This window comes from Spermophilus citellus (genome assembly GCF_964194105.1).
Source record: "Spermophilus citellus genome assembly, chromosome: 11".
NCBI classification, from domain to species: Eukaryota; Metazoa; Chordata; class Mammalia; order Rodentia; family Sciuridae; genus Spermophilus; species Spermophilus citellus.
In genome coordinates, this window is record NC_138192.1 from 133,450,872 (window position 1) to 133,459,761 (window position 8,890).

Consider the following 8,890-nt stretch of genomic DNA (forward strand, 5'->3'; position numbering starts at 1 on the left):
GGTGGGCACTGGAAGGCACACGTGGTTCCGCAGGACTGAGTCCTCAACTTGGGATCCAACCCCATCTCCAGGTAGCGTCAGAACTGAGTGGAGGACCCCAGCTGGTGCCCACTGGTGGCTCCCTTGCTCACTTCTGGTGCAGAGAAACCTCACACATCTCCAGGTCAGAGAAGTGCTGCGTGTTGGACGTCGGGTTGTGAAGCAGAGCAGACATGGCCTGTGTCCCCTGAGCACAGTGAGTCCAGGGCTGTGAGGGCTCCGTGAGGGCACACCTATGGCACCTTGTTCAGTGGCCCACGATGTTACCTACCGTCTCCCTGGCCCCAACCCTGGGTTCCTGCATGGATTTCCACCACTCACGTGTCTCTCCACTCAAGTAAGGAGCCGACTGAAACCCAAGCAGCAAAATGACGGGCAAGAGTGAAATGCCTTTATTTCCCCAGATAATAAACCGATCGTGATGACAGGGAGATGCCGTGGGAAGAGGCAGCCCTGGACTCCAGGGGTCATCCTCTAGGACACGCAGGCCACAGACAGCTCCAACCACTCAAAGAAATCCGACTGCCCTGGAGCCTGCTGCGTGGGAAGTCCACACCTGGAGTGGACTTTGGCCACCAAAAGCATCGATCCCTGGACACGGTGTCTGAAACAGTCCTTGGAATGGGTCTGAATAGCCATTGTTACAGATCAAAGTCAAGTACTTTGCCTCCCAGGTACCAAATGTACCAGAAGCGATTCATTCTGTTATAGTGAGTCTGTTTTTTACTGAATGTCCTGTTTGTTTGTTTCCAAGGTACCCACCAGCATATTCATTATTACTATTTTTAAACCAACCAAGCCATGGTGTGGTCAGTGATTAACAACATAGAAATGTGGAGAGTTTAAGCAGCAGTTGCTATATCATTTTCACAAAAAAAGATCCCCAAGAATCAGTGAGGCCAAAAAATAGCTGTCAGTTCAAAGCTCTAGCGCCAAATGAAGCACATCAGTGTTCTTCTTCCAAAGAAATTCCAAACTAACTGCACACACAAGTCCGTTTCTCTTTTTAAGGAAAGACTAACTGGTATATTAAGTTATCCCAGAGCCCTGAGCACTGTCAGAGCCTCTGACAGCCTCAGGCAGGAGGGGACACAGCTGCTACAGCCTTCTCGGGACAGGGATGAGTCACCCTGCTCTTCCTGTAGTTACTCTGGGCAGCTGCCTTTGCCTTCCACCCCAACCCTGTCTACTGCACCCAGAGCTCCAGAAGGCATGAGAATAAAGACCCTGGATTTCAGATGCATAGAAATGGACCTGAGATAATTGGTCTGTGCTTCTCAAAGTTCAAATACTCAGCAGGCTCCAGCAGGAGTGTAACAGAGGTGGGGAGCACCAAGGAGTTTGGAAACTTCTCCGTCTTTCAGAGGCCCCTAGCCTTCCTTCAGAGAGGCAGGGGTAGGAATCTTTAGGAAATGAAGCTGCCCCCCCCCCCCCCCCGCACAGGAGCAGTGAGGCCCCCAGCACCTCGTCACACTGAGGCTCAGTCTGAGAGCCAGTTCCAAACATGCAGCCTCTGCAAAACCTTCACAAACCATCTCCATCACCCCAGAACTTGGATATATTTGCTTTGCGCCTCGTGTCCCTATATTACAAGGACATTGAGGACAGGTAATGTGTCCCCCCTGTTTACCGCTATGCCCCCAGCTCTGAGCAGCATCAGGCCCAAGGTGAATGTTAACACACAGTGGTTAGGTCAATACACAGGTTTAGCAGCTGTTATGTGTTGTGAAGCGGAGTTTAGAGCCACCCACCGTCACATGGCTTCTCCTGTCACCTTTGATGCACTCTGGACTGTGAGCGTCATCTCCATTTTACAAAGACAGAGCTAAATGGAGGTGCAGCTGCCCTGGACGCCCCGGGCAGTCGGCTGGAGGCCCAGGCAGGGACAGGCAGCTTTGCTGGAAAGAGCTGACTGTCCCACAGGCCCACTGTCCCCCAGAGTCACTGGTTCCTTCCGTTCCTGTGGCTCTAGAGCTTGCAGAGAGCTGTGACAGGTGGAGTGAGAGGGGGTGGGAACCTGAGGCAGGGTGGGGAGTCCCCCAGGGCAGGATGCAGAATTGAGCCACAATTCCTCAGACAGCTTCTCTATTTTTTCTTTTTTTTTGAAAATGGCAGGATGGGTGATGATTGAGTAGGGTCCCAGGGGCTGGGTTTTTCTGTCTCCTCAGGTTGGTGCCCTTCCAAGGGCACCAGGAGGGTCTCCTGGCCAAGGCTCCACATGCCAGACAAACACAGGGGAATGGCAAAGACCCCACCTTGACCCCTCTTCCGTCTTTCCCTGACCTTCTGCCACTTAATCTCGGCTATGGCTTGAATGTGCTCCCCATCACATGTGCTGGAACGTTAACCCCCAAATTCCTATGCTGAGGGCGTTGGGTGGTGAGCCTTTGGAAGGTAGTTCGATCTGGATGAGGTTCTGTGGATGGGACCCTCAGGATGGCGTTAGTGTCTTTACAACAAAAAGAGAGAGCTGAGCTGTCACACACCCCTGCTCCCTCACATGTGATGCCTACACCATGTGAAGCCCAAGTAAGAAGACCCTCACTAGATGCCCCTTGACCTTGGACTTCCCAGCCTCTGGAACAATAAGGAATAAATGTCTTTTTAAAAATAAATTACCTGGTCTCCAGTATTCTGTTATAGCAGCAAAACCTGAACTAATACATCCTCCCAAGCCTTGATGGCAACTCCCACCCCTGATCTCCAGCCCTTCTGTGGGTCTTGTGTTCTATAAAACACCTTAAGAAGCCATGGTTATCTTTGTTGCAAGGCCAGAGGGGAGAGCACAGTGTTTTACACATCCAGCAGCAACAGACTCTGGACAAGGGGGGGGGGGGCGGAGCATTCTCTCCAGTGAGGGTTCTGTAGGGGATACTTAGGGGGGAAATTCAGGTGCGGACATTCCTCAGCAGAAGGGAATCCCGGCCCTCCACTGGTGAAGGAGCTGGGCCCAGGCTGGGGAAGCAGCTTCCCTGGATCATATGGAAAGTGAGTCTTGAGTGAAAATCAGAATTTTCCTCCCTGCAAGCATAACCTCTTTTTTTTCCACGCAAATTCCAGACTCATGGGGAGAATGACAAGCTGCAGAAAAGCTCAGGGACTTGCAGCTCTGTGGCCTTCAGACGTCTCCTTAACTGACGTGAGTCCCCTAGTCACACGTCTCATGAGCCGACATGGGACCCCAGCGTAAGTGTCCTGGGGCTCCCTTCAGTGGGCAGTTGCAGAGGGGGCTGGAGCCAACAGGAGGGTGTGAGGGGAGGGGAGGCCTGGTAAACTCTATTTCTTCTACAAGAAGCACAGCTCTCTTTAAACATTTAGGAACAAAACCGATGCAGATAATATTTATTTAGCAGACAGAGGAACATGAAGCCAGCTTTCCTAGGAAAAGAACGGCTCCAGAGACCAGCAGACGGCCCGCCCCGCCTGGCTTCCCTGGGCAGGAAGATGCACCACGGCTGGTTGCCATGCTAGGGCGGGGGTCGGGGTGAAGCAGGAGGGTTTTCCAAAGTGACATCCGGGACAGCTGCGAGGGCCCTGCTCTTACTGCCATTCCATCGAGAAATGAAAAAGCAATTTTCCTTTGAAGTTCTGGGTTTTTTGTTTTTTTCATTTCAGATTACAGTTTGAGGTCAGAAAATGAGACACAAGGAATCCACAAGCACGCACACATGGATCTGGAAGAATTCCTTCCCCCAACCCCAGTTCAACCGTCCTAAGTCCAGATGGTTTGCAGATTGATGGAGCTCAGGCTGGCCAGCTCTGGAGGGGTGCGGCTTGCAGTGTTTTTCCTGAAAGAGAGGTATTTTGTGCATGAAGCTTATCAACATCATTTTTAAATAATATTTTAAACACCCTTTAAGTAATATTCTATGAAACTATTTTAGAAATAGGAGCAGAACAAGAAACACACAGTAACCAAATGTATAAATCCATCAAGAGTGTTTCCTATAGCAAAAAAAAAAAAAAATGAAAAGCATATTATGTAATCAAGGCAGTGTTGATTTTTTAATTTTTTAAAAAAATTTAAATTTTTAAGCTTATATTTCCCCCCTCAGAAGATTATGGTCTTATATCAGTTGTAGTTCAATCAAGATGCAGAGACCACGCTACAATTTAAAATTGCATATAAAGAATCATAAGTAGGCTGGTGAGGTGGTGCACACCTGTAATCCCAGCAGCTTGGGAGGTTAAGGCAGGAGGATTGCAAGTTCAAAGGCAGCCTCAGCAACTAGGAGACTCTGTCTCAAAGTAAAATAGAAAAAAGAGCTAGGGATGTGACTCGGTGGTTAAACACCCTGGGTTCTAATCCCTCCCAGACTCCCCAAAAAAGAATCATAAGTAAAGTGAGACATTGGAGGAACAGGGGATTGACTAGTAAGAAGTAGACTCCAGAGAATATGGACAGAAGCTGTGAGGAGCAGCCACTCTCCCAGGAGCTAGGACAGAGCCCTCGAGGGTTCCAGTTTTTCTGTGTTTTCTCTACTCTTCCACAATGTCATTACTGGTGAGCTTTTCCATGGAAGTTCTAAGGAGTACTTGGGAATCCCCTTGTCCCACCCCCAGTCCTCCCTGCCCAGGTACGGCAGCTGCTCAGTCTCCCTGGTGATCAGGCCAATCACTCCACCAGGAGGCTCACTCCTTTGGCTGTGGATCCAGAGCCTCAGAACCCCACACGGCCACCAAGTCTCAGGTCCAGGTTAGCAGTCATGCTCTTGCCCCCGAGGGCAGCGTTCCTGCCCAGCATCAGAGATCTCCAGGTAGCTAGGATGGCAACCTGATCCCTGCATCCGAGCATCCTGGTTGACAGAGGTTTCTGATTCAACACATTTAATGCATCCTGTAAGACAGATCATGAAACTATTTTAGGAATGCAAATAAAACAAAAGACACCCAGGAAATAAGTATATAGATCGATGAAGAATGTTTCTTATTGTTAAAAACGTGAGCCAGACTGTTGTTATTCAATGCTGATTTCTCAGATTTTAAAACTCATATTTTATCCATGAAAACACCGTTGCCTATGAAAAGGAACGTTGGACAATCCTGTGCAGCAGGGTACATGAGTTTGGCCTGTGTTTACTCTTCTTGTCATCATGATCCCACCTGGCAGATAGCTACGAACCTCTATGTACTGCAGAAGATCAAGAGGTTCTAAGATTAACTTACCATTTCTGCAGATAAATTATGTCACAACTTGGAAAAATAAAAGTAGGGGAACTCCAGACTTCGGGATTTTTTTTTAATTATTTGGGTGAATGTTTGTAATGACCATATCCAGAGCTGTCCCTGTGAGCTTAGGCTGGAGCGATTTTATTACAGGGATTTGGTAAAAGATAATTAGGCCAGGCAGACCTGGCCAGACCCCGGAGGCATCTTATCTCTGAAGTCTGAGGACTCCCATTCTACCTCCTCTGAAAGGCAGAGGACCAGAGAGTCAGGAAAGGCTGAGGAAGTAACAGAAAGAAGGAAAGGAAGTCATGTAAAGGACTCTTCATGGTTTAGATATGAGGTGTTTCCTAAAAGCTCATGCGCGAGACATTGCAAGAAGGTTTAGAGGTGAGATGATTGGGTTAGGAGAGCCTTGACCTAATCAGTGCATTAATCCCCCAACTAATTAGCTGGGTGGTAACTTAGGCAGGGAGCATGTGGCTGCAGGAGGAGGGTCCCTGGGGACAAGCCTTTGGGGGTCTATATTTTGTCCTGGTGAGGGGACTCTCTCTGCTTCCTGGTACCATGTCCTGAGGGCTTCCCCCACCACACTCTTCTGCATGGTGTTCTGCCTCACCTCCAGCCCAACGCAAAGAACTCGGCCATCCACTAGAGCAGATTATGCTTAGTGAAGCTAGCCAATCCCTAAAAAACAAATACCAAATGTCTTCTTTGATATAATGAGAGCAACTATGAACAGAGCAGGGAGGAAGAGCAGGAAGAAAAGATTAACATTAAACAGAGACATGAGATGGGAGGGAAAGGGAGAGATAAGGGAAATTGCATGGAAATGAAGGGAGACCCTCATTGTTATGCAAAATTACATATAAGAGGTTGTGAGGGGAATGGGAAAATAAACAAGGAGAGAAATGAATTACAGTAGATGGGGTAGAGAGAGAAGATGGGAGGGGAGGGGAGGGGGGATAGTAGGGGATAGGAAAGGTAGCAGAATACAACAATTAACTAATAGGGCATTATGTAAAATTGTGGATGTGTAACGGACGTGATTCTGCAATCTGCATTTGGGGTAAAATTGGGGGTTCATAACCCACTTGAATCTAATGTATGAAATATGATATGTCAAGAGCTTTGTAATGTTGTGAACAACCAATATAAATAAATAAAAATAAAAAAATAAAAATAAAAAAAAAGAACTCGGCCATCTATTGACTGAGACTCTGAAACTGTGAGCCCCAAATAAACTTTTACTTCTCTAAAATTGTTCTTGTGGGGTCTTTTGGTCCCAGTAGTGAGAAGATGACTAAAACCCAAGCTGCTGAATATTCTCATCTCTGCAAGAGTGGGTCACTTCCTAGGAGTGGTACAAAACTCCAGGCTCTCAGAGACCATGACTTACTTTAGTAAGATGGTTGGTTGGTTGAACCCTGTCACCCTGCCACCGGTTCTGTTATGTGCATGGACTGTGTATGCAGAGAAGTCTGCACAATTAGGTCTTTCAGGATAACTTTAAATATTTTAAGAAGAACATAGATGAAGTTGGGAGGCAGGCAAACAGACAATTTATAGGCCAAATAATTTCTGGTTTTATGCTCTGTTGATTTGGGAGCAAGAAAAAAGAGGAATAAGCCAAAACCACCGTCAGAGAGACTCAGCAGTAATAAGGTGGAGGGTAGGAAGCTGCGGTGGAGGTGGAAACTCACATGCTAGCCAAACCTCACGAGGGGGAGGAGTCCCCAGCGTCCTCTCAGGCCGTCCTACGTCCATGGACTTCTCCCTGCACTTTACACATCAGTCAGCTGGACCCACCTTCTCCTGCCTGGTGGGAGAGTCCTTTGAAATGTGGCCACCTCTGGACAAGGAAGGCTTTCCTCACTTTCCGTGGGCAAATATGAGCACCCTGTGTTTACAGGAGAAAGAACAAAGGAAGAAGGGTGCCCTGCAGGGCTGCAGACCCGCCCGTGCTGCTATGGTGGGAAGAGCCACAGAACTCCGCCCGGGCTGGGGGGATTCAAAGCCCACCTGCACACACTTGTTTCTTGAAGATGGTGACCAACCAGCTTCTTTTAGATGATATTATTGTGAAATAAAGGATTGGAGTCGACTCTTCTAAAATTCCTCTATTATATCTACTCGTGTGATTCCTGATTGTAGGTTCTGAAGAGTGAAAAAAATGGAAGAGACTCACCAAGTGTAACTGTTACAGGAGTGCCCAGGTCTTGGTTTCTAACACCATTCTCCAAAAAAGGGAAGCAGGCTTCTTGGAGAACTGGCCGATCCCAGGACCCAGACAGAAATATGCAAAAAGGGCCTGGAATCTTGTAGTGTCAGAAAGCAAGGAAGTGTTCAAAAAGTCTAAAAAGGAGAAACAAAGGGACACAGGCGCCAACTATTTGAACCCAACAAGGTGCCATGGGATGGAGCCCAATGTTTAAAATAAACCCCTGTATCCATTGTCGTATCGATAGTAAGTAAATAAATATTCCCTGAGGAGCAGAGCCTGCTCTCGATGGGCTGAGACCTCTGAGACTAGAGTGCCAGATAAACTTTTTCCTCCTCTAAAATCGCTCTTGTCAGGAATTTTGGTGACAGGAATGGAAAAAAAGAAGCCCCTTTACTTACTGACGTTGCTGCCTGCCCAGGGGCCCCCGAGCAGGCTGCTTCCTGTCCGATGGGCTGCAGCAGAAGCCCGGGGACCCCCTCTGTTGGAAACAACGGCAGAGGGCTCCCCAACTCCCTGCTCCCCTGCACTAGTAGGGAACATGTTACAGTTAATGAGGGAACAAGAACTAATGGCACTACATGGCTGTGAACTAGAGTCCACACCCGACTGACATGTCCTCTGTCTTTCCCTGGTGTCCTCTTTCTGCCCGGGATCCCTTCCAGGGTCTCACATGACAGTGAGTCAGCGTGTCCTCTTAGGCTTCCCTTGGCTATGCTAGTTTCTTAGATTTTCCTCGTCTGGTTTCCTTTGATTTCAGGGAATGACCTTGTCAGTTCTGAGTGACCTTGTCAGGTATTTTGTGGAAGGTTCCTCAGTTGGACTTGGCCTGATGCTTTTCTCTGGATTAGACGGGGATTATGTGCATTGGGGAAGGAGACTGAGTCAGTGGAACATTCTATCTACTCAGATCATCACTGATGAGGCTGACCTTGACCTTGACCTTGACCTTGGTGGTGTCTGCCAGGTCTCTCTACTGGAAGCTATTCCTTGACCCTTTGGAAGGAGCTGATGCTGCAGCCCCCATCCAGAGGCGGGAGCAAGCTCTACCTCCTTCAGGGTAAAGTACCTCCTTAAATTGTCTTCTGTAGGAGGCCTCTCTCTCTCTCTTCTGCCTTGCTTATTTATTCATTCACTCACTATCGATACCACAGTGGATACAGGTGAGACGGAACATCCTGGGGGAAGGGCTTGGAGGGGGAAGCAGCTCAGGACACGACAACAGGAAGCAGAGAGAGCCCCACTCGCCAGCAACCAAATATAAACCCAAGGCCACCCCAGAGACCCACCTCCTCCAGCCCACCCTACCCGCCTACCGTTACCACCCAGTTAATCCCGACCAGGGGATTCATCCACTGATCAGGTTACAGCTCTCCTAACTCAAATCATTTCACCCCTGAACCTCCTTGCATTGTCTCACACTTGAGCTTTTGGGGACTCCTCACATCTGGACCACAACGGGGC

At 48.4% G+C, this 8,890-nt stretch overlaps 1 long non-coding RNA gene across 1 annotated transcript; it reads right to left on the reverse strand.

Annotated features, from left to right (window-relative positions):
- Positions 1–3,316: 3,316 nt before the first annotated feature.
- Positions 3,317–7,573, reverse strand: LOC308630975. The gene is made up of 3 exons (XR_014018075.1): positions 7,228–7,573; positions 6,909–7,105; positions 3,317–4,876 (listed from the first exon to the last, which is right to left on the reverse strand). It is a non-coding gene; the product is annotated as an uncharacterized lncRNA (long non-coding RNA).
- Positions 7,574–8,890: the final 1,317 nt, after the last annotated feature.